Source organism: Nyctereutes procyonoides, unplaced genomic scaffold, assembly GCF_905146905.1.
Source record: "Nyctereutes procyonoides isolate TBG_1078 unplaced genomic scaffold, NYPRO_anot_genome, whole genome shotgun sequence".
Lineage (NCBI taxonomy): Eukaryota > Metazoa > Chordata > Mammalia > Carnivora > Canidae > Nyctereutes > Nyctereutes procyonoides.
Window position 1 is genome coordinate 18,466,973 of NW_026575020.1, and position 25,866 is coordinate 18,492,838.

At 52.1% G+C, this 25,866-nt stretch overlaps 1 long non-coding RNA gene across 1 annotated transcript in view; it reads left to right on the top strand.

Annotated features, from left to right (window-relative positions):
* Positions 1 to 24,093, top strand: part of LOC129511567 (uncharacterized) — a 49,188-nt gene extending 25,095 nt beyond the window's left edge. Inside the window, exon 3 of the long non-coding RNA XR_008664862.1 lies at positions 22,899 to 24,093. This is a non-coding gene — a long non-coding RNA (uncharacterized LOC129511567). The remainder of the gene's footprint in view (positions 1 to 22,898) is intronic.
* Positions 24,094 to 25,866: the final 1,773 nt, after the last annotated feature.

Consider the following 25,866-nt stretch of genomic DNA (forward strand, 5'->3'; position numbering starts at 1 on the left):
GGCCTTTCACAGTCTCTTCTGGGGAATTAATGAGTGTGATAGAGACCACAAGTTCCAGTTCCACCCTTACCATAGGCAGAGGATTTGGCTGACATCTTCATGGGATAGTAGCTCTTCCTATCTTATGGATGTGGAAACAGTAGCATGGAGAGATGGCGGTCACTTGCCCTAGATCACACACTTAGCAAGTGGTGGGTGGAGATGGTGGAGCCCATGACGGCTGGATACCAGAGCCTGCTTCTTACTCCTTGGGGACGCCCAGGAGGAAGGACACCTGGGACAGGTGACTTAAGGCAGAGAGGGTTAAATCTGGAAAGGGTCTTATAAACCATCTAATTCACCTCCATGAAAGATGGGGAAATTGAAGTCTGGGGGGATCAGGGCAAGCGGGCTGTTGGCAGTTAAGTGGAGGAACCTTATTTTCCTTTTTCTGGGACTATTTATAGGGTTGGGGTCTGACTTTTGAGTTCTGTCTGGCCTTCCTGGACCGTCCATAGTGTGAGTGTGTGCGGGTGTGTGTGGTGACTGTGTGTGTGAGTGTGAGTCTGTATGCATGTGTGCATGTCGGGCAGAGGGCAGGAGGAGAATGCCATAGCCTGAGTCAGTGGGTGAGATGGACCACCTGAGGTAGGCCTAGACCCCCTGCTGTCTCCCAAGGTGGCTGTAGCCATCTCTTCTCAGTTCCTCTGCCCTGTGGTTCCTGACACTACCTCCTCTGTGACTGTGTTTTATGAGGGGGCTCATGGACAGAGGTGGGTCTGACCTGTTCCCAAAACTCTCACAGATGTCTTCTCATTTATAGCCCCTGGTCCTGGTGGTCAGTGAGTACGAAGGAAATGTAAGGGATTGATTTCAACATCTTAGCCCCTCCCCCCTCTCCATACCACTTAAAAAAATGCCAAAAATGATATAATTAAATTAAAAGAAAATGTGTCTTCTAATAAACTATATTTCCTCATGGTGAAGTCCCATTTTTGAGGTGAGGTTGTAATATCATACCTAGAAATGTTTTCCTTTGGGTATGAGCCATCTCTGCCAGTTAATTGTTTCTACCATCATCTTAGGAGTGGGCAAGAGCAGCCCCACCTCTAGGGAGGGTCCTCTGGAAGGAAGCTGCTGAACAGCAGTGGTTGGGGCATGTTTGAGGGTAGGAGTCTGCCCAGCAGGCTCAGCCTGGCACCTGGAGACAGCCCTGGGAGATGCTCTGGACACAGTGGCCCCTGCAGGTGGGGCTGGGGAGGCCTCTGCTCCTCAATCCACAGGCAAAGGTACATGCTCTGCCCTCCTGCACACACCTGCCTACACGTGTTACCTGGCCCCATGTGCATAGAAGTGCTCATACCCACAAACATCACAAACATGTAGGCAGACAAACTGCCAATTTTATTTGTTTTTTTAAAGAGTTTATTTATATTTGATAGAGCAAGAGAGAGAGAGAGAGAGAGAGAGCAGGAGCATGAGCAGGGGGAGGGACAGAGGGAGAAGTAGGCTCCCCACTGAGCAGGGCTTGATCCCAGGACTCTGGGATCACAACCTGAGCCAAAGGGACACTTAAGCAACCGAGCCACCCAGGAGCCCCCAAACTGCCAATTTTAGATACTGACTCAGTTATGTGAACAAATACATGCAGACTTTCTATGTCGTGGGCAGTACTGTGTGTGTGTGTGTGTGTGTGTGTGTGTAAGCACATACGAGATATATGAGGTATATATCTTCCCATCAAATTGAAATCAGCCCATTGCTTTGGAGTCAAGAAACCAGGTGTCAGCCTTCTCTCATCTGTGACTCTGTGTGACCTAAGGCAATTCCTTTCCCTCTCTGGGCTCAGTTCTCTCTCAGGAGAGGATTAACTAGCCACAAGTCCCTGTGAGCCCTCCTTCTCTCTTCCAGGTTGTTTGCTTCTTTCTCAGGGTTTCTCTGAAGGAGGCAGGAGGTGTCTTTCCCTCTTCCTGACCTCCAGCCCCTGCTCTGTCTCATGGCACTCAGAGTGTTCGCACTTCCTCTGACCACTCTTGGTCAGAACCCCCTGATGCCAAGAACCCTGTGATGTCCAGAGGAGAGACCAGTGCAGGCCACGAGCATGGGAAGGTAGGCAATGGGTGAACTGACCATGATTCTACCTTCTGCTCAACAGCTGCCAAGGGCATGACCAGATAAGCCTAAAATTTGGGTTTGGGCCAGAAGTTGTAAGGGGTCTTCTGGGTACCCCCACTCCACTCTACTCCTGAACCTCCTCTCTCCATGGATCTCCCTGCAGTGGAATGGTGAAGAGGCTCATCCCACCAACTTGGAGCAGTATCAGCAAAAGTCCGAGGGATGGCAGAGGACAGAGAAAGGAAGGGAGGGAGGCTGTGGAGGAGGCAGGCCCAGCTGGGGAATGTTGGAGATTCTCAGCCAGAGGGTCACCTGCACCTCCCCTAAGGGGAGGCTCTTGCTCAGTTTCCCCTGACAATACTAGAAATGGAAATATGAAAGTTTGGGGGCAAGTGCCTGTATCTGTGTACTAGATGGATTTATATAGCATCTCCTTTCTTGACTCCCCCTGAATCACACCCTCACTGGTGTGAGGGAGGAAGGGGGTAGAGCAGGGTGGTAACCAGGGGCAACCCCCCTCCTTCTCCCTCACCCTGAGTTAGTACCACTGAAGAGCTCTTCAGGGCCAGCGAATCACCCACATAATTATCCCTGGAAGTAATGGGCTTGGAGAGGTGGGGTTGGGGGGTTGGGGGGTGGGTAGGGTGGGAGGGAGCTCAGGATGAGGGGTTTGTTGAAGCTGAGGGAGCACAGGGATCCATGGGAGGTGGACAGGGACAGGATATGAGTGCTGGGCAGGTGTGGATCCCAACTGCCAACTCCTCCATCCCCTACTCCTTGTCTGCTTTCTGCATAAGAATCAGATTTGAAGGCTGTTGTGTAGTTGTGTAGTTTGAAACCTGATGTGTGTGTGTGTGTGTGTGTGTGTGAGAGAGAGAGAGAGAGAGAGAGAGAGAGAGAGAGAGAGAGAGAGAAGAGAGAGAAAGAGAAATAGAGGGCTGGGCCAAAACTAGGTACAAGTGTTTCAGGTTCTGTTCCTCTTCTTCGAACAGAAGTTCTTTCCTTGGAGGAAGGTGTGTGTGTGTGTGTGTAGGAGGACTGGGATCAGACTCTTCCCCTTTCTGGGTTTAGGATGAAAACTATAATCAAGGTTTACAGCTTGCCACCCTCACCCCCATGACTCATTTCTTTTTTTTTTTTCCATGATTCATTTCTATTTAGAGTTTAGAGGGAGTGTGTGCATGCGTGTGTGTGTGTGTGTGTGTGTGAGAGAGAGAGAGAGAGAGAGAGTGAGAGAGAGGCAGACAGACATACACAGACAGGGGTAGTGAAGGGTTAAACTGAACGAGGCTTTTCAGGGCAGCAGGGAGGGGGTGATCTTTGAGGATGGAGCTAACTTCTGAGCACAGGCCCCAGATTACAAGGCAAGACTGAGACTGGGGAGCTGGGTCCAATGGCTGGTCTATGTCAGCGTCTGGATGCTTCTCTGCCTCCCGCCAACCCATCCGAGCTCCAGCACAAATTTGCATTTAAATAGAGATTTTTTTTTTTAATGAGAAGGACCCAAGGGAGCCCCCAGACTATTAAGTTTTCTTCTGGGGGCTGTGCAGATCCTTCTTCATTTGCCCCTCCACCCCAGCCTCCCACCCCTCCTCCCCCAACCGTCATATTATTCCGTGGCCATATATTCTGAGGGCCAGATGAGGCCCCGGCTCTGACAATCTGAGGGCACTTGTGGGGACAATGGGGCCGGCGCTCTTGGGAAGATAGAGGACGCTTAGTGCTCGACCCTGATACCCCTTCCTCTTTGTCGGCTGAGGCCTGAGCACCCCACCCTTTAATCTCTCTCCTCTGGCCCTGGGGAGTAGAGGGGTCTGGGCTGGGGGGTCCTGCTGCTGGCTCTGGGCTCTAAGCGCAGTGGCAGGATCGTGTGATCATCATATTGGGCAAGGTGCATTAATTAGGAGGCAGGAGATCTGGTTTGAGTCCTGGCTCTGCCATTCCCAGGCTGTGTTGCCTAGTGCAAGTCACTTAATCTCTCTGATCCTCAGTATCCTCATCTGTGAAATGGGGCTCATAAGAGAAGCCTTCTTTGGGGTGAGCGTAAGGTGGAATGCAATAACAGGTTTAGCAGAGTGCCAAGCACAGGGTATGCCTCCACTGATCAAATTGAGAGGATTGGGTGGAGGGGAAGTTCAAGGAGAAAGTCTGACGCTATGGAGAAAGAGGATTTGAAGGCGAGAGACCAGTGCTTCTTATTAGCTGTGAGGCTTTCCCTGTTTTCCCTGTTATGGTTGAGATGTTCTCATCTGAGCTAAGACTTGTGAACAACAGTTAATATAGCCACGACTTGGGGCCCATAGCACCCAGTGTAGATTCTCAGTAAAGGTTAGTCCTCCTCCACTTTCTGTTCCACAGAGTGGGTGAGCTGGAAAGGTGTTCCAGGCACTTAGAAAATGTTTGGGAGGACTGGGGCCAGGGCAGACCCTCAGAGATCTGAACCTCTGGTGGACCCTAGGGTGTTCATCTGTGGGAGCTTGGGACTTGAAAGCTCTGGATGAGAAAGGAGGCTGGCTCTGCATGCTGCCCTTCCTCCTCCCAGGGATAGCCCCTGATGGGTGGTGACATGGCTTTCTATGTTTAGGGGGAGTCACGGGAAATGAGGTGTTAGGTTGAGGAATGAGTGCGAGGTTGGCTGATGGCTGAGGAGTTTGGGAGGGAAATCAAGGGAGAAAAGGTCAGCTTGGATAGGCTCACTCTACCCTGCAGCTCCCATCACTAGTTCTGGGGGAAAGAAATGAGATATGACAGGTCCCTGGCCACCTGGGATGGGCTGAGAAGGAACACAGGGTGGGCATGGAAGAGGAAGTGTGTGTGTGTGTTTGTGTGTGTGTGTGTGTGTGTGTGACCTGTTAATCCTGATTCATCCCTTGCCCCCAACCCCAGATGCTGGTGGGCCCAGATGGGTCTTGGCATCTCAACTAGCAGAGTGACAGTGACAAGTTCTTTGATTAGAAAAGCCTCTGAGGATGATCCCTACCACAGACTCCTCCTCTTCCTCTTCGTTCATTTTTCCTTTTTCTTCTTCTTTTTCCCTGTCTCAGTTTCTATTTCCTTACCTCTCTTTCATTTTTTTTTTTAATTTTTAAGGAAATAATGTCTCACCGGCAGAGTTGGAGAGCCCCTCCGTCAGGCCTGGCTAGCTCAGAATGCACCTCTGTAAGAATCAGGAAAAGGTGACCCCTCTGAGAGGACCCAGCCTGGGGATGGCGGGGACTGTGTGTGGTGGTTAAGGGTGCTTTTCTGTGAACCAGGTGGACAGAGCCTCCTCACAGGCCATGGCTGTGCCAGTGCAGGGAAGGCTGGACTTGGGCAGCGAGCAACCTCCACCCTGGGTCCCCCTCCTCCTCCTGCAGAGGGCCACCTCTGTCCAGATGAGGTTGTGGGTCCTTCACATCTATGGCTTTGTATTTGCTCCCCTTTTTTCACTCCTTCTTCACTTCCTTTCTCTTCTTTCTCCTCCTCTTCTTGCCAGAGCTCATCTCTTCCCAGAACGAGCCTTAACAAAAGAACACAGTCTTTTGCTCGTGTCTGTGTCTTTGTATAGCAAGTTCGGTATGTGTGTACATTATATCTCTTCTTGGGATGAGTGTCTTTGTGTCTTTCTCTTAGGGCTTGGCTCACAATCATGTGACTGGTGTGTATCCATGTGTCTCTGTGTATCTCAGCTCTCTGGACCCCCAATCATTCCTTCACCTGAGCTTGGAAGGGGACTCCATGAGGTTGAGGCCCTGTGCTCTCCAATCCTCTCCTGGTCCCTTCCTAGCCCAGGGGTTCTTCTTCCATGATTCTCAGTATTCCACAGAGCCAGTGAGAAGGGTAAACTGAGGGCCTGCCTTTCTCTACCTGCATTGGTTTCCAAGTGGGTCTCCTTCTACTTCCCTCCCTGGGGTGCCTAAGGCCTCCGAGACCAGAGATGCTAGGGCATGGGCAGGGGAGGGGGCAGAGAGGAAAGAGGCTGGGCAGGGGCTGGAGGCCCCTGGGACCCCTTTCCACAAGGACAGAGGCGGCACCAGCTGCTCCACAGAAGAAATATTCCCCAAAGTCAGAGTGGTCGTCTCGTATTTTAAGTGGTCCTTATTTATCACCGTCCTCCTGGGCTCCCTTTCCTGGCAAATGATGATAAAAGACAGCAGTGAGGGGGGGAGCGGGGGCCGTTCCCGGCTGGCCCTACAGCTGTCAGAGGTGGCAGCGCCTGGGGAGGTGCAGACACACAGCAACACATGGGCACAGTGACACACACACACACACACACACACACACACACCCTAATACTCATGCACAGTGATTTGCACACACAGACACACAATACCACACCTGCCAGTGGTGGGTGCACACACATACACACATATTCAGCTATGACAATGACATGCCCCCATACTGCTGAACACACACAGGTATGCCTAGTGACACTCAGAGCTGTGAACATCCATGGTCTGACACACGCCCAGGCACCCCCATATACCAACACATGTGTACACTGACCAAAGCAAGCCTGTGTACACATGCCCATCCTGGGTACTCACCCACTCTTCTCGCCCACCGGGCAGATGGAGCCAGGATCTTCTGTGGGTCTGCCTTAGATGGTCTCTGCATGTGCGCCTCCAGATGAGGCCACTACCTCTGAATGGCAGCCAGCAGATGTGTGTACATGCATGTATTCAGACATGTGGATGTGCAAATGCACTCATAGTCCAATTGCAAAAAAAAAAAAAAAAACATCAAACCTCACCTCACACCATGCACAGAAGTTAACTCAAACTGGAGCATAGACCTAAATGTAAGATGGAAAAGCAATAAAACTTCTGGAAGAACACATGGAAAAAGGCCTTTGTAAGCTTGGGGTAGGCAGAGCTTTCTCGAGTAGAGCACAGTGATAGCTGGAGTTGTATAGTTTTAACCACGGGCTTTGAAATAAAAAGAAACTCTCAGTGATTCCTGTTTTATTATGTAACAGGCTGCATTAACTCTGGCGAAGTTACTTGCTCGCTGTGAGTCAGATGCCCTGTACATGGAAGGTATTAATACTACCTACCTCTCTGGATGCCTGAAAAGCTCAGAGAACTAATACAAGTGAAAATTAAAAACTGTGACCTGCCTTACAAAGGTCAGCTAAATAGAAAAAAAATCAGTTTTGTGTATTGTAATTATTCACACACGTCTATCTAGGCACAGCTCCTAACTGGCAGTCCATGACCCGTACACCTTTCAGCCGAGTGTGTGTGTGGGGGGGCATGGGGACCTTCCTCCAGAGAAGCCCCCTCCCCGTCCCACACCCTTCTCCACATTAGCTGCCCAGTTGCCAATCAACCTCCCTCCCTAGCCTCAGCCCATTAGTACAGCTCCCTGGGGGAATCTATTTTTTAAAGGTTATTAGCAGATTATTGGTTCTTTATCAACCTCGGGTCTCCAATCTCCAATCTCCCAATGAAGCCATTGTCGCCTAATAAGATGCACTTGATGATCCTGGCATGAAGGTGGTAGAGGGCCTGGTGGGGGTGGGGCAGCTAGAAGGACGGAAGGGTTAACAGCACCGCCCCAGCCCCCACCCCCTTGGTCCTCAAATAGCTGAACTACTGTATGTTGTAGTTTTCAACTGCAAATCATCTTTAATAGCAGACATCACGGGATGGCTCATTACATTAAGCTATTTTTCATGCTATCTGCTGTAATATCCTCTAATCCAATGCGTTTCAAATCACCTCGGGCTAAAATAAGAGACATAGCGATGTAATAGCCTAGTGTATTAGTGGGTTAATTGCCCTGTTGTACTCTTTCTAGTAGCTATCTCTGGAATGACTTCTATATTAATTGTAAATTGCTTAATACATTTAACTCCTTGCCATCGCCCCGTCCCCTAACGAACAAGGCCACTATCCAGTTGCTTGATGGGAGGGTGTGTGTGTGTGTTTGGTGGGTGCTCCTTTCCAACCCCAGCTCACCTCTGTCTTCTCAGCCCAAGCGGACAGAGCCGGCTTGGAACATACTTCCCAGACTGATGAGAGGAAGGGAATGAGGGAGCAGTTACTGAATGCCTGCTCTATGCCAGGCCCTGGGCTAGGCCTTTTCACCAGAGCCTCATAAGACCCTGAGCAGTGGCAGTATTCTCTCCAGAGGTCATGTGACTTGCTCAAAGTCACAGAGCTAAGACCTGATGAAGCTGCTTCTGTGCCCAGACTTAAGGGCTCCTTAAGGCCACAGTGTCTAGGAGCAGGACAGGACCCTAGTAGGGCTTTGAACACGAGGTCAACTGTGGACAGTAGCATCCTGGTGAGGACCCTGTGGTCTGGAGGGGAGGCACACAGCTCTTGACCTGAGGGGGATCCTCCATCGGATGGGGGAGACAGATGCCTCTATTCTGGGGACCTCCAGTCTGGTGGGGAAAGCAATTTCTGTCCCCGGGGGAATCCTCAGTCAGATGGGGGGCGTGGGGGTACCAATCCCACTCACCCACATGGAGGAAGCAGAAATCAGATACAGATGAAGAGATGTGAGGCAGAGTGAGCGGTCACTGCAGTGTGCTGGGAGGATGAAGGCCCCTTGGCACCCCGGGGAGCCTCAGCTCCAGACTGGGCACGGGGCCTCATCCTGGTGGGCGGTGTGGATTGGGGATGCGTGTGCCTTCCTCTCCCTTCCAGGGCAGATGTTCTTTTCATTTCCCTCTGGGCTGACCCCCTCCCACGACAGACTGGAGGGTGGGGACCCCTCAGGTGGCAAGGGGGGTGGGGATGGAGACCTCCTCCTCTCACGGCTCTGGTTCCAGGTCCCAGCGCCCACACCTGCTCCCCCTTCTCCAAAGAGGCCTCAGATGTCCTGCGGGACCAGGACCTGGGGTCTCTCCCGCATCCCGCCCCCCCACCCCGCCCCCTCTGGAGGCAGGACCAGGGAAAGGGGTGAAGGAAGGGAGCGGGGCTAATGCAGCCCTGTCACAACGGAGCCGCCCGTGTGGGCTAAACGGTCACCTTCGGCAGATTAGCACTTTTACCACGCACGCTCGCACGCTCGCTGCTTGTGAGTGACGTTCAGGAGGTAGTTACCAGGTCACACCCCGGGCCGGCGGCTGGGCGGAGGGCGCACCTGCAGGCGCACCTGCGAGCGCGATGGCCCCGCACCCGGCTCTGCCACCGCCCCGCTCCGCGCCCAGGCCCAGCGCCAGGCCCCTGCTGAGTTTGGAGCGGGCGCCGTGGTCGCCCGGCCCCCAAGACGCGTGTTTGGGGCAGGAGAGGGAGCAACGAGGCCGGGAGCCGGGAGCCGGGGAGGCCGGGGCCGGAGGCCGGGGAGCCGGGAGGCCGGGGAGCCGGGAGCCGGGAGCCGGGGAGCCGGGAGGCCGGGAGGGCGGGGCGCCGCCGTGGCCCGGGGGCGTCCCCTCCTCGGGGCTCCCGGCGGCGGCGGGGGGCCGGCGGCGGCTTTGTTGGCGGCCGCTCGGGAGCAACCTTGAGCGCGGGCGCTGCGACAGTGATTTAGGTGCTGGCATTGGAGCGTGAAGGTAAATGGCCACATTTCACCGTCAGAAGGTGAGCCGGCGGCGCCCGCCCCTGCCCTTCCCCCCAAGGCCCTGGCGGGGTGCGGGTGGGCACTCCCGCCCACCCTCCCTGGACTGGAGCCCCGGTCCCTGGGCTGCCGCTCCAGCCGCTCCCTCCCCTCCCCTCCTAGGGGGGAGGCTAGGGGCGCCCTGGACTGCTCCCGAAGTCTGGCCTCCACCCTCAGCTGCCCTGCTGGGGAGGGCAGCTGAGGTTACATTTGGCCCGGACATTTGCGGGTGTGTGGGAGGGGGGAGGCGGGGGGGGCGGGGTTCTGCTTCTGTCGGGAGAGGGGTGGGTGGGAGGCACCTCCTGGGTGCTGCCTGAGGTGCGGAGAGCTCACATACCCCATCTTAACTCCTCATGGGGCTCCTGAGCAGGGCCTACCTTATGTCCACGATGCAGATGTGGAAATTGAGGCCAAGGAGGTTAAGGGACCTGCTGAAAGCCTGAACAGGGAAGGGGTGAGGAGGCTGGGGACACCGATCCAGGAGACTTCTGAGTCTGTGGGGAACCCTCTCTTGCCCAATGTATTGCCTTCAAGAGCTCTGGGATCTATTTTTATTTATTTATTTATTTATTTATTTATTTATTTATTTATTTATTTATTTATTTATTTTATGATAGTCACACAGATTGAGAGAGAGAGAGAGGCAAAGACATAGGCAGAGGGAGAAGCAGGCTCCATGCACCGGGAGCCCGACGTGGGATTTGATCCCGGGTCTCCAGGATTGCGCCCTGGGCCAAAGGCAGGCGCCAAACCGCTGCGCCACCCAGGGATCCCCGAGCTCTGGGATCTAGATGAGGGTGGGGGGCGGGGAATGAGGCCTCCAGCAAACCTCCTGCTGTTCGGGGTTGTGGTTATAAAAATAACACATGCTCTTGATATTTTTAAAAAATCCGGAAATGTGGGTGTGATTAGGCAACACTTCATCCTGACTACTCTACTCCTTCCTTCTTTGGACCCAGACTTCCTTGCCTGGGAACGCCCCCCCCCCCCCCCACTGTGGTGCTGCCCCTTGAGCCTACTGGTTCTGAGTCAAGCACATGTGAGTGCAGTGCTGAGATGAGTAACTTAATTCAGTTTGTTATTTTGCTGAGAAAGAGAGGGAAGAAGAAAGAGGATCAAGCTGGGGTATGTGTGCATTGCTTGAGCAGGGGCATAACAACCTGACAGGATAGTCTCCAGCCCATCACTTTCCAGACCTGCAGCAGGGCTGCCTAGCACAAGGAAGGAGGTGGGGAGGAGGTGGGGGAAGAGGAAGCCCAGGGATCCAGGTCTTGGGCGGGGAAGCCTTCTTGCACTGCCAGCCTTCACAGAGGTCTCAAGCCAGGGGAAGGGAAACTGCTCTCTGGCTCCACTCAGGGCAGCTTTGGTTATTACTATTCATAAGAGCTGCCTTTTGGGGGCACCTACTGTGTGTTATGTATACCTTTAATCATGCCAGCAACCCTGTGTGAAGTGTGTGTTGTTACCCCCATTTTATAGGTGAGAACTGAGGCTGGTCCCTTGTTCTAAGACTCCGTTGCTGACAGGTGGTAGCGCTGGACTTGGATCTGAGTTCCACTTACCCTAAAGATTCTTCTCTCTGTAGCTTGCTGCCTCTTTGCTCCACTGTCTGGGTCTTGGGGGAGGGGAGGGGAACCCACCCAGAGCTCAATGGGAAAGGAAGCTGGCATTTACCTCCTGGTCAGAGCAGAGAGTAACTGGGTGAGGTGAGTGGAGGTCTGAGTTCTCAGGTGCTCTCTGTGCTCCTGGTTGAGGTTACCTTTAACTCTGGGTAGACAGGAGGCAAAGGCAAGACAGAGGAATAGGGTCACTCTATAGGCTGTGACCTGAGGGGCTATAGATTCTGAGGGTCTCAGAAGAAGATGGCCTGGATGGGAGAGAGGCTATCTTTTCATGGTCTAAAACACTGCTAGAGGGGCCAAAGAAACCAAGCAGACATTCTATAGGGGTGGAAGGCAGGTATAGACATCCCAGGGAGTCCATCCTCCCTAGGTCAGGGCCTGGGTGGGAGCCAAGCTAGTCGTAGGACCCAGCTGCACAGCAGGCTGAGATGGTAGTGAAGATGGGCCCAATATCAGAAAGCCCTTATTCCTCAGACCCCAATGACTATGACAGTTTCTATTAGTTACTATTTAGTGAATACCTACCGTGTGCTGCAGACTGTGCTATAAGGCTTCCCTTAATCCTGCCCACCACTGTAACGCAGTAGGAACTATTATTAACCCCATCTGACAGAGGAGTAAACAGAGGCACAGACTCCCATCATGCTGAGACTCTCCCAGGTCTGCTTTCAGCACCCATGGGGCTGGCCAGGAGGTCACAGCATGCAGAGAGAGGCTTCCAAACACTTAATTTCAGCACAAGCAGGGTCTGGCTCCTGGAAGCTCGCTTTTTTTTTTTTTTTTTAGATTTTATTTATTTATTCATGAAAGACACAGAAAAAGAGAGAGAGGCAGAAACATAGGCAGAGGGAGAAGCAAGCTCCCTGTAAGGAGCCCATTGCGGGGCTTGATCTCAGCCCCCCCCCCATCATGCCCTGAGCCGAAGGTAGATGCTCAACCACTGAGCCACCCAGGCATCCCTCCTGGAAGCCCTCTTACTGTTCTTGGCTTTAAGTGGGTGAAGGCATCAGTCACAGCATGTAGAGAGGAGCTTCTAAACCCCGAAAGCCCTCAGTAGACGCAGCTCTTACTCTTCTTGGCTTTAAGTGGGTAAAGGCATCAGGATGGAGCCATCTAGCCTTTCAGCCCTGAGCTTGAGGGGTCCTATTTCCTACCTGGGGTTTCAGGGTACACCTCTCCTTCCCAACTTTTCTCAATCTGCCTTTGTGTTCCCACCTAGCCTTGGATCTGGGAAGATGCATGTGTGTGCATGCAGGCATGCCAGAGAGGGAGTCAGTGTCTTTAGAGATGTCACTTGTCCTGTGAAGAATGCCAGGCAGAGTGCAGGCATGCATGTTTCCTGAAAAGCCCTTCCCAGGATAAGGTCGGAGTGGGGAGCTTCAGGATCCCCAACCCCACCACCACCATTTCTGATCTCGGCCAGTCACATGGATGGAGGTGGGCTATGTTGGGCTAACTTATTTCCCTTTCATTGGTCTTCACTTTGGTGATGAGACCAGGGTTCTCTTTCCGGGTCCTCAGCATTCTGCTGTGCCCACCCTGGTCCTTAGAATCTTTGATTTGTCCAGTGCAACGCCTGTTAGGGATCCAGACTGCAGCTGGTCCAACCCAGTCTTCTGAGAGCTAAGGAGAGGGAGGCACAGAGAAGAGGAGTGACTTGTATGAGGTCACACAGCCAGCGAGTCAGTGGCAGGCCTCCAGATGATGCTAGGGAAGGCCGCCAGATGAGAATCTCATTGGACCCCCAGTTTGGAGGGGTCCTGAGTATTGAGGGATGCCACTCCCTCCTCTTTCCTGGGGTGTTGTCAGCTTGAGCACCCGCCACCCCCTCCCTGTCCCCACATACCAGCGGAATTGTCTTAATGCAGCAAATTGTTCATATGCGTGTAAGCAAATATCTCCTGAAATTATCTCTTATCACCAAACAGGCTGCGATGCTCACCGGCTGGAGGGCTGGGGTTGTCTTTCAATCCACTGTCGACGGGGAGGGGGCAGGGGAGGGGGGCTGGCTGACACCAAAAATAAACCGGCGGAGAGGGGCTGGTTGTCGCGAGGGGCAGAGCGAAGTTGTCAGGCGGGGAGAGCGTGTGAGGCGGCAGGACGATAATGTGGCATGACACTTCTGAAATGAGCGGCCCGTTGCCATGGTGAGCAGCCAGGAGGGACCGGCTCTCCCGAGGCTGAAATAAAACACGCTTTAAATGATGTTTGATTAGAATTTAGATCATGTAACCGAATACCTCAGTCCTTCTCTTCCCTGTGCTTTTCTGCTTTTCTTCTCGCTTCTTCCTTTCTTCCCTCCATCCCCTCCCCTCCCTTACCCCGGGGCAGACAGATACACACACACACACACACACACACACAGGCCCACACCCACGCGGTGTTCACACACAAGTGCACACACACGCACCCACATGCCCTTCTCTGCCTCTTGTCCCAGTTGTTCCACGCCTTGGTGGACCTTGTTTTGGAAAATCCAGCTCAGAGCAGATGCCAGGAGCCCGGAGGGGAAGGGTCCCAGCACTGGTCTCAGGGTCACAGGTTTGAGTCTCCGCTCTTCTTCCCGATAACAATAGTACTAAAATAATTCAAATTGTCGGAGCCTCTTGTCTGTGAAGCCCTTTATCCTCCACAAAGCTCTTCCAAATGCGAGTGCATGTGTCATTCTCATCACAGCACTTTACCTCTTTGTGCTCACGCCCATTTTCTAGATGAGGAAGCTGAGGCTCCAAGAAGCTAAATGTCTGGTCCAGGGTCACACAGCTAAGGGGAGGAGAGCGCAGGGCTTCTGTAGGCTGCCCTTTGGGCTCTGAGGAAAAACCCCTATGGGGGAAGGGAGCACAGCCAGCCCTCTGGCCTCTGGGTCCTCAAACTTTTGCTTGTCCAATGCATTTGCTATTGGTTCTGACCTGTGAGAACCCTCCGAAGGATGGGTGGAGAGGCCCCGACCTGCTTCTAGAGGAATTGGGACACATTTTGTAATTTTTCTGGCCATGTGCCCCACTTTTTTGTTTGATAAAAGATTTGTATTATATTTGTAGTGGTTTTTCTAGGGCACGCTGCCCACAAGGGGCAGACAGCCAGTCCTGGGGCTTGAGGGCACTGCCACTGATCACCTGGAGTGGGTAATGGAGGGCGGGCAGGCATGTACAGACAGGACAAGCAGGGGTGCTCCTCAGAATCCCCATTCTCTTGCACCCTGGAGCTCCTCTGGGGCTCTGGGGAGGTTATCAACTGCCTATTTCTGTGTCATAGAGCCATGGCTTGACCTCATGTCTATTTTCCCTAGCAGACCAATATGTCCAGATTGTCTCTCATTATCTGCCAGTCCATCCATCCATTCAGTCACATAACCATCATATACTTGGTCAACAACAGCTGTGTGCCAGGACTCCTACCCCAGGGGTGGCCCTGGTCTCCACTCTCACAATTGTGGGGTTTTGTTGGCCAGGGGCAAGGTACCTTGAGACAGAGACCCAAACACACATACACACACACACACACACACACACACACTCACACATACAGAATCTACTTCGGAGCAGAGTGTAAAATATTCTGATGGAGGAGGGAGCAAAGTGCTCTGGGGACATTGAGGATGGGGTTCCTTGTGTCTGCAGAGGATCAAGGAAGGAGGTAATATTTGAAGGGAGAATAGGAGTTCTCCAAGTGGTCAGACAGGAAGGGGTAGGCCAGGAGAAGAGACCTGGCTGTGCAGAGATCCACTGTCCCCAGCAGGGTGCAAACTTCCTGGAGGGATTGTATCTCTTCCATATGACTCTAAGGTTTTGAAAGGTAGAGACTGAGCCCCTACACACTTCTCCCCAGACTGGGGGTTCCCTGAGGGGGGGTATCTTCCATTTCTTTTGCTTATTGCTCCAAAGAGAAAAACATTTATATCTTTGCATATCATGTTTGTTCCGCAAAGCTGGGACCCTGCCTTAAATGTATAAGTGTCTTGCTTCCCTAGTGTCTGGCCAGTGACCTGCTATATAAAAGTGACTCGACATTTCCTGAGTACTTACTGCGTGCCTGGCATAGTGCTAAATGCTTTACGTGTTATTAATTCCCTCAACCCTTACAACAGCCCTATGAGGTGAGTACCACCATTGTCCCCCTTTTATAGATGGGGAAACTAAAGGTCTGGGGGGTTAACTAACTTGTCCAGGGTCACACAACTAGTAGGTGGCAGAGTCAGGATCCAGACATAAGCAGTCTGACTCCAAAGCCCATACTCTACCCTGAGCTCTTACAAGTGGATTTTATTTACCTGTGAGATCAGTGAGCTCAGCTTCCCTTTGTGAGGTGGAGAAGTGGTACTTGACCAGCAACAACGACTCCCCCAGTACTTTCAAGGGCAGGAAAGAGCAAGTGGGGGGTTTGGCCACCGAAACTGAAACTGACATAGTGGGGAGGTGGTAGTGGCAAGGGCAGTAAGATGCTGCAGAGGCATCCATCACCTAGCACCCTCCCTTCGCCTCCTCTATGTGTCTGGTCTCTGCCAACACTTGACTCCAGGCTTTCCCTTCCAGCCCCACAGCCCCTGCCCTTGGCTAGCCTTGAGCACGCTGGACCTCTCTGCCTGGCTCCATTGGCCACCAGTTAGCTTCCCAGAACTTAGATTTGATTGCTTTATTCCTGCATGCCACAACCTTCCACGTGTCTGCATTACCCAGCGCTACCTCACCCAGGCTACTCTGGTGCCCTAACATGACCCAGTCCTAGACTATCTTTCTGGCCTTGCTTCTCTCAACTTGTCCTGTTCCAGACCGGTCAATTCTTGCTGCCCTTTCTTCTCCACACCTATGCAGACTCAGAATGCCCTCTCACTTATCCCCAAAACAAAGGCCTTTTTTTTTTTTTTTTTTTTTGGTGGGCTCAGCTCAAGTTTTCCCCACTCTGGAACACCTTCCCTGACCAGAAGGTTATGTCTTAGCTCAGACTTCCTTACAGAATGCCATAATTGGGGTGACTTGAACAAGAGGAATTTATTTCTCATGGTTCTGAGAATCCCAGGGTCACGGCACCAGCCGATTTGGTTCTCTGGTGAGCACCTACTTCCTGGCTTGAAGAGGGCTGCCTTCTTGCTGCATCCTCACGTCGTGGTGGAGAAAGCATGCTGGTATTGCTCTGTCATCTTTAAATGGCATTAATCCCTTCATGGGGCCATACCCTGGTGACCCCATTAAACCTAATTACCTCCCCAAAGCCCCACCTCCAAATACTACTACACTGGGGATTAGGGTTTCATCAAACGGATTTTGGGTGGACACAGGTGTTCAGCCCACATAGCATGCCTGTCATGTGTCATGGGAATGCACTCAGATTCCCATATCATCCAGTTGTTTCTGGTTATTTCTTCAACTTGACCGTAAGCTCCTCGAGGAGCAAACTATGGATGGCAATCATCGAGGATTGATACACCTGATAGTGACAACCTCCTGTTCCAGGACCAAAACCAGATTTACCCCCAAGGATCCCCAACCGTTACCTTTCCTCTGCTGCTAAGGGAGTTTCTGTGTTTGGTCCTCTTTGGGCCCCAGTTGCTCTGTCAGGGGTAGTGGGTTGGAAGGGAAATGGAAAGAAGCCCAGAAATCTCAGATTAACTCCCTTCACAAAAGGCAAAGCACCGTCCTGGGTGAAAGGATGGCAGAGGATAAAAGACAAAGGGGAGAACCGGGAGAGCCAGGGGTTGGGCTTGGTGAGCATCAGGGGAGACTGAGGCACCATGGCTGAGCAGTGGGAGGCAGTGGGCAATAGAGGAAGAGGACTCCAGGAAGTCCTACTTTGTTTCAGGATTCGGATTTTGAGACCTTCAGTAAGAACATGGACCGGGGCCCCGCATTTCCATGTATTTTGGTGATGAACTAATGTTTCCTATGAATGTGGCACCACACAGAGACTGACTGCAGGGTGGCTGGGAGTTAGCTAGGTTATGCTGCCACCAAGTGCCCTGGGGCCAGGAGCTACCTTTACCTGGATTGTTTCCAGTTCTCAGCAGCACAGCAAGGTCAGTGCAGGAATGACTGGTGGGAAAGGGAGTGGAGAAAGGGTAGGATCTGACCCTGACTTAGACCTTCAACCTTTGACCTCTAGCCCCCCCCCAGCTCTATCTTAGAATGAGGCCACCATGGCCATTAAGCTGTGTTTTGTAGGAGATGTAGTAGGCTCATTAGGCTAGAAAATGATTATATCAGCTCCACTCAGTCCATGGGGTCAGAGGTGACCCAGGCCCAGATCCCTGTAGCCATCAGAGTCCAGATGACGTGTGATTCCTTAGCCAGGGAAAGCCCTCCTGTGAAGCCTGAAATGGGAAGGACTGGAAGGGGTGTTCTGGAAGATGTGCAGAGAGAGGGGCTGGGTGAGTGGATTACGCATCGTGAGGCCTTGTGACGTGAACAATCTCAGTTGCATGGGCCACTGTTTTGGCAAGCTTCACCTGTTAGTGTGTGTGGTTCCTTCGGTGAGGGGAAGCTTTACCACTAAGAATAAGCTTATTTGAGGGTGAGAGGGAAGGCTTGGTTCAGCCTTGTGTGGGAGGCATGCCCAGAGCTCAAAGGTCAGAGAATCTAGGTTCTCCCCCCACATTTGGCTGTAGGTGAGCCCCGAAATTTTGCTGTCTGCCTCAGTTTCTCCACTGATAAAGTATGGATGCAAGAGTCCAAGCTGCTCACCTTAGAGGCCACACTGAAACAGGCTGCAATTAAACTTTGTCTGATTCTGGAGCTTATGCTTTTTCTGCTCCTCTTCATTCCTCTAAGTGTGATGTTCAAAGCCTCAATTCATGCGGTGTCAATAAGTGTTAAGTTAAAAAAAAAACTAAAACAAAACCAAAAAAAACAAAACAAAACAAAACCCAAAACAGGTTTTATGATCAACTATATTGAGGGAAAGCTATTTTCTTCCTTCCTCCCTCCTTCCCACTCTCCTTTCTTTCTTCTCTTTCTTTCTTCCTTTTTCATTTTTTTAAGTAGGCTTCACACCCAACATGGAGTGTGAACTCACAACCCTGAGATCAAGCATCACATGCTCTACTGACTGAGCCAATAGGGAAGGCTATTTTCAAAAAGTTAAGTAGGTTCTTTGCTGCAGGATGTCTCAGAGCCTTTATTATATTGATATGTGTTGGGTAGTTCCAAGAGGAGAGCAGAGTTAGTATCAGCTTCTTTGCTATGAAAAATTTTCTTGTGGGAGTAGTGTTCCCTGGAGCTCACTTTGGAAAATGCTGTGCTTCACTCTGCTACTTCCCTGATAACAATAGCGACAACAACAATAGTAACACCATGGAAGAGGTCATCACTCTCATGTTAACTTTCTCTCAATTGCAGTGATATTTTTCTGTCCATTATATTTTGAAGCTTTTTCAAAAAATGGCTCTTCTCATTGCCCCCCGCCCCCCACATCTAAGCACCCTACTTCCTTTTTTGAGCTCAGGCAGTTCAAGCCTGTGGGGGCTCATTGTTCTCTGTGACTGTAGCTCTTCTCGCCTTTGCCTGGGCTGTGCTCCTCAGTGGTCCTCCCCTTCTTCTCCTTCCCTACCTTGTTCATGAGGAAAATGTGAGAGGCTTGAAGAGAGAAGTGATGTGACAGGAGGCATGTGGTGAGACATGACCCTTTTTTCTTTTTTTCTTTTTTTTTTTTTTTGAGGCATGACCCTTCTGAGAGCCTGATGTTGCTGGGTTCATCCTGGGGCCAAGCACATGGCCACTCTGGGTCTCTCTCTGTCCTGTGTCTTTTTTTTAAATTATTAAAATATGTTACTTATTTATTCATGAGAGACACACAGAGAGAGGCAGAGATGTAGGCAGATGGAGAAGCAGGCTCCTGCAGGGAGCCTGATGTGGGACTCGATCCCGGGACCCCAGGATCACGCCCTGAACCAAGGCAGACGCTCAACCGCTGAGCTACGCAGGTGTCCCCGCTGTGCAAAGCCAAGGAAGGGCTTTCTTTTGGCATACCGTACTTATTTTTTCAAAAACAGGTTTGCTGGGAGTATAATTTATATACCATGAAATTCACCTGTTACATTTTCATTTTAACTTGTTTATTGTAATAGCTTTTTACATAAGGAGCACAAATCATTACACAGGGCAATGATATTTTTACAAGTCAGAACACCTGTGTGGTCACCACCCATTCCAGCAGCAGAACATCTCCAGCCCCCAGAACTGTCCCTGCATGTCCTCATTGTCAGGCACTCTCTGACTTCTAACCCCACAGAGTTTTATTTTTCAAAATTCACCAACCCTTTCTTTTCTCCTTCCTTGTTCCCCCCCTCCTTCCCTTCTCTCTCTGCCTCTCTCCTTCTTCTACCCCTTTATTCCCTTCTTCCTTTCCTGCTGGTTCTACTTCCAAATAGTTATTTGAGGTTTAGACCAACATGCACAGTAAGAGAGAATGTGGAAGCCTTCCACACGGTGCCCGGGGAGGCAGTGCAAGTGGGGGTCAGGCGGGGAAAGGCCTAGACCCCAGATTGGCCACTGCAAGCTATGAGTCCCAGAGCTTGTGCCTGAAGCTCTCTGGGTCTCAGTTTCCTTTTCTGGGAGATAGGAATAATGACTGACTTCAAAGGGTGTTGGGAAGATTAAATATGATGTTTTTACCTTATGTCTGTGAAGTGTTCATGGGGCACCCACCTGTAGGAAGTGTCAGGAAGGTTACGCCATGTAACTACATTTCTTTCTTTCTTTTTTTTAAAGATTTATTTATTTATTTAGAGAGAGTGTGCAAACACGTGCACGGGCAAGGGGAGGGGCAGAGAAAGAATCTCAAGCAGACTCCCTGCTGAGTGCAGAGTCCCAAGCAGGGCTCCATCCCACAACCCTGAGATCATCACCCTGAGATCATGATCTGAGCCAAAACCAAGAGTAGGACACTCAACTGACTTGACCACCGAGGTGCCCCCCCTCCCACCCCAATGTGTTTCTTATCAGGACGAGACTTTGTGGACATGAGGTCCAGTGGCATTTATTGAGCACCCACTGTGTATTAGGGCTTTGCCTCTCATCTGCATGGCAACCCTGCAAGGAGAGATTTTCTCCATTTTCCTGCACAGATGAATAAACGAGTCCTGGGGAAGTCGGTCCTGAAGACATAGAGGTTAAGTGTTGGAGCTGGAGCATGATGCCAAGGAGTTTGGTTGGAGTGCCTGTGACCCTAACACCCAGTATCCATGTCTTCCCGGCCACAGCCTTCCAAAGCCTCCTCGGGGCTGTCTGTAACTGTGAGCCGAGTACCCCTTTCTGCTGTGGAATCTTTTGTCTAACAGGGTTGCCATCTTCGAATGCCAGACAGTCCTCCTGGGGCCAGAGGTGGAGTTCTGGGGAAGGGATGAGTTGCCCAGGGCAGCGCATCAAGGGGGCTGCCTGGTGGTAGAGGGTTCAGACTGTCCTGGGTGTCGGTAGTGGCCGGGCCTCCTGGAAGCATGACCTCCAGCCCTGGGAAGATTCAGAGTTCTGGGCAGAGATCGGCCCTGTGGGGTGGCTGCATCTCACCACCCTGGGGCATTGGAGAAGAGCAGCCCACACCCTGCAGCTTCTCCTTGTAGGGCCCTGTCTTGCCGGGCGGGCTTCATGGGGTAGGGAATGTGGAGGAGGGCCAGGAAGGCCGGATATGATGTTACTGGTGATTCCTTCAGCTGGGACTGGACCAAGATGGAGTGATTTGTCCTCTGGCCCTGCTGAATGCTCAGTAAACAGCGGGTCACAGGTGGGATTCCTGCTATGTCCTCTCTATCAGACCAGCTCCCTAGGCTAGTCCTGGGCCCCTGAGGCCTTCCCTCCCAACCGCCCCCCAGCTGCTAGAACCCTTGTCTCTTGGTGTGGCCCCAGGGTGGAGGGCAGTGAGGGCATCCCCACCCAGTGCTCTGGCCAGCCCCCGACTTGTGGGTGGGCTTGCTGGGAGTGCTGCCAGGGCCTGCCCTCTTGCTAGCCCCAACCGTCCCTGTCCTGACCTGTGGGTTCCCTGGGGCCAGCCTGGACATCTGTATCCATCTTGCCCCAAACTCTGGAGATTCTGACACATTTCCTTTCATTGCTTCCAGCCATGTTATTTAAAGTAATTAACCTTAATTTATAAATTTTTATATCAAACTGCCTTTTAACTTTTAGAACTGGCAGGAGCAGCCTTATCCCTGGGCTCCTAATAGTTCTCCATTTAATCAAAATTCATCCATCAGGTTCCAGTGTTAAATCATCTTTTAATTGGGAGTTACATTCTGGTTAATAGTTTTATAATTCGCCTCCTCTAATAGTTTTTACCACAGGGATCTCTACTCCATTTTTCCTCACTCTATTATTGCGGCTCGCACTTCTGCAGGACGGCTTAGCCGCCCGCCTCTCTGGCCTCCGCTGGCCGCCTCTTTTGTTCTTGGTGGTCTCATTAATTCCCCGAGAAGAGTGTCTTCTCGGGCCTCCTCCTGAGGTGCAGCTCTCAGGCTGCCACAGCCTTCGGAGCTGTGGCCCCGGCCGCCTCCCTCCCTCCGGGAGAAAGCCAGAGACACAGAATGCGAGAGCGGGACACGGAGACAGGAGGGCCGAGGGATGCACAGAGAGACAATGCGGAGGGAGGAGGGTTCTGGAGGCCGGCAGGGTCCGGCCCAGGGCTGAGACAGGCGGTGGCTGGGGAGAGAGAAGCAGAGGAGTTTGCTAATGGAAGTGGCCCCGGCACTGGCTCCCTCCTGGCTCCTGCCCGCCTCCTCTCGGCCATGTCCTCTCCTGTCTGGGAGTCCAGATGGAGGAAGGACTCAGTGGCTCTGCCTGAGACCTCAGGGCTGCCAGGGCTACAGCATTCCTGAAGGCCGGCAGGGCAGTCCAGGGCCTCTCCTCATCCACTCTGGGCTGCTTCTGTGCTTGCTGCTCCTTCAAGATATTCACAGAAGCCACCAGGCCTCCTGCCCTCTGCCAGTGGGACAGGGCACAGAGACTACAGGACAGGGGTGGGGAGACCTCTGGAAAGCTGGGGAGGAGGGCAGACAGAGGAGACGTGTGCAGAAGGTGGATGGAGGTCCTCCAGTTAGGGAGCCCTGGACTGCGAGCAGACACACTCGATGGGCACATGCACATACACATGTGCACACACATGTGCTCCCACAGAGCCACATACTTGCACAGGCCTGAAACAGACCTAAGAGAGGCCAGTGCTGTGTGCTGCTGGCTGGGCCAGCTGGGCCTATGGGTGGGGGTCTCAGAGAAGACCTGGGGTAGGGGTTGTCAGAAAGGGTGAGGGAGGAGCCGGGAAGAACTAGAAGCCCCAGGACCTGGGCTGAAGCTGCAGATGTGGGCTTCCCTGGGGACCCGGGGGGAGGGGGGGGTTGCCGCTTGACCCTGAAGTTGCCTCCTGCCAAGTCTCCCTCTTCAACTCCCTCCAACTCCCTCCAGTTGGTGACTTTCCATTTCAGTGGGTCTCAGTGTCCACTGCTTGCCAGAGTCACCTGAAGAGTCTTTAAAATCCCAGTGTCCTGGCTCCCCCCTCCACTGTGGTGGTTTTAAAATATACTCACAAATCCTTTGATACTTCTCCCTTCTAGAGATGGAATCCAATTCCCTTTCCCTAGAGTGTGGCTTCCTTCTAACAAACAACAAAAAAGCAGAAGTGACTGTATGCTCTAGGAGGTTAGGGCATAAATTGCACTTTTTTGAATCCCTCACTCAGGGAGAAGCCAGCTGCCATGTCACGAGGACGCTTTGGTGGCCCTGGAGAGACCAGGTGACAAGAAACCGAATCCCTCTGCTGACAACCAGGGGAGTGAGCTGTCTTGAAAGCAGATCATCCGGCCGGCCCTTGGCAAGCCTTCAGATGCCTGTAGCGCCAACAGCCATCCATACTGCAGCCTCGTGAGAGATCCTGAGTCAGGACCACCTGGCCAGCTGCTCCCTCAAAACCACATCAGAGAGGAAATGTTTCAAGGGGCTACATTTTTTGGGGAAATTTGTTAGGCAGCAATAGGTAACTAATGCACATTCATTCTGTCAACTTCCCTGGGAAGGGGCCTGGACACTGGTGTGTTTAAAACCTCCTGGGGTACGCCAGTGTGCATCCAGAGTTGAGAACCCCTGCCCTAAGGCCTATGTGTGCTTGTGAGAGTGTCTGTGCTCGTGCACCTGGGTGTGTGCCCATGCCATGTGCATGTGTACGGTGGCAGGGGAACACTATGTCACACATATTGGTCAGGATGCGGAAGCAGCAGTCCTAGCACCCCTTTGAGTGTGCCCCCCTCTCCAAGTGAGTCAGGCTGTGTGCCCTAGGTACCTGCGTCAGAGCCTGGCTCGGGAAGGTCTGGGGTGTGGAAAGAGCTGTAGAGATCTTGTGGCCAGACCCATAGGGGTCATTCACCACGTCCTCTCCGTGAACTTTTCTGAGTTTCTGCATTTGTGGGCTGGGAACAGACGGATCACCATTCTGCTCAGTCCTTTGAGGAGGCATTAGTTGTGTTGGCTCTATGCCTCCTGGCCTTGTTTTGGCAATATTTTGGTAGCACCAGGACTTATGCTGTGATGGCTGTGGATGTGGTGATATCTACCCTGCAGCGAGGCAGGCATATAGTCAATCCAATGTGAGGTCCCTCTGCAGGATGGACTGGAAGTGGAGGGGCTGCCCGTGGGACATTCCTAAGAGGACAATTTTAGTCATGTCTGGTTTAAGCCTTTGGGATTTGAGACCAACAGTCTTGCCCTCCTAAATGCCAGGTGGCACAAATTGGTAGGATGAGGAGTTGGTCTTCACATGCCAGAGAGTGAAGATCTTGCTTCTGAAGCAGAAAGCAGAAGAGTTGAGTTCCTTTTAGCTGAGGTAGGTGGGTGGTTCCAGCCGAGTCTAGACCTCCCCTGGCTTTGTGTCCTTGGTTGAGCCTCTTACCCTTGCTAGGCCCCTGTTTTCTTCTTTCTTTCTTTCTTTCTTTCTTTCTTTCTTTCTTCTTTCTTTCTTTCTTTCTTTCTTCTTTCTTTCTTTCTTCTTTTTTCTTTCAACTTATTTATGAGAGATAGAGAGAAGCAGAGACACAGGCAGAGGAAGAAGCAGGCTCCTCGCAGGGAGCCTGATGTGGGACTCGATCCCCAGACCCCGGATCATGCCCTGAGCCAAGGGCAGAGGCTCAACCAAAAAGCCACCCAGGCATCCTGACCTCTGTTTTCTCATTCATGAAGTGGAGGAGCAAATGCTCTCCTGCCTTGTGCATGGACACACTGCATCTCTTCACTGGTGTAGCCTGTGAGGTTGGGAGAGGGAGATCCTGCCTCGGGGGGGAAGTTCACCAAGGCTCCCAACAATCTGCAGACAGAACTGATTCCCAGTCCTGGCTCTTACTTGCTGTGTGACCTCAGGCAAGCCACTGCCTCTCTCTGGGCCATGGTCATCATATGAGATAATAATGCCTGCCTCATGGGGTGTGAGGATGCAATAAGATGCTGCTGGTATGTGCCTAGTGTGGGGCCTGGTATCCAATAAAGGGCAAATTCGCTTTTTACAAGCCCCAGCCAAACTTTTTCAGGAGTAATTAGAAAACATGCTTCCTCGGGATCCCTGGATGGCTCAGCGGTTTAGCGCCTGCCTTCAGCCGAGGGGGTGATCCTGGAGACCCGGGATTGAGTCCCACAAGGGGCTTCCTGCATGGAGCCTGCTTCTCCCTCTGCCTGTGTCTCTGCCTCTCTCTCTCTCTCTCTCATGAATAAATAAATAAAATCTTAAAAAAAAACTGCTTCCTTTTCTACGGAAAATAACTTCTCATTTCCATGGGGCAGGAGGAGAGGAGATGAGGGAGGAGGAGGAAGAAAACAGCCTTTAAGGTGAGCACACCATATGCCCCAGGAGGGCTGTGCTCAGATTTTCAGCTCATTGTGGCATTTAAGCCTCATGATAATGAGGAGGATTGATCCCATGTTACAGATGAGAAAACTGAGGTGCAGGAAATTTAAGGAACTTCCTGGCTCAGTGTCACACTGCTAAGGAATACAGAACCAGGGCTGGAGCCCAGGCCCAGTGACTGCAAACACTGGGCTTTTTCATGGGTGTTTGAGGATTGGGAGAAGTCCAGGCTGTGGGCCTACCTCCCCCATGGGGCCCTTGACCTCATTTCTTGCTCCTTCCAGAGGCTGTCACAAGGGGAGAGGCAGGTGGGTGGAAGTGATGATGGAAGAGTCAGGGAGAGGTGTCCAGGAGTATCCTGCAGCTTGAAGGATTTAGGTTAGACTTTCAGGACGAATTCAGGTCCTGAATGCTCAGGGCAGCTGCAGGGAGCCTATGGGGGCTTCTTCCTTGGGGCACTCGGGGGCCGTGAGGAGCTAGGCTCCCCTCCCATGCAGTGGGACTGAGCTTGGGAAGATGGCGAGGACTGGTCCTTTGGGGAGGAAGAGGTGTTGTCAGATTGACCTCTGCAGGGACCCACCAGCCTATATTTCGATGGACAGGCCACCTCTCATTTTGCTGGTGCAGCTAGTCTGTCAAGCTCACAGGCTCCATATACCAGAGCTTATATTCCAGCCCCTGACGCTGCGAGCAGAGTGACTTTGGAGAAGCCACCTAACCCCCTGTGCCTCCATTCCATTATCTGTAAAATAGGGGAAAAAAACCTGTTTCACAGGTGGTGTGAGCCTTAAATGAGAAAACCCCTTTATATTATTTAGCC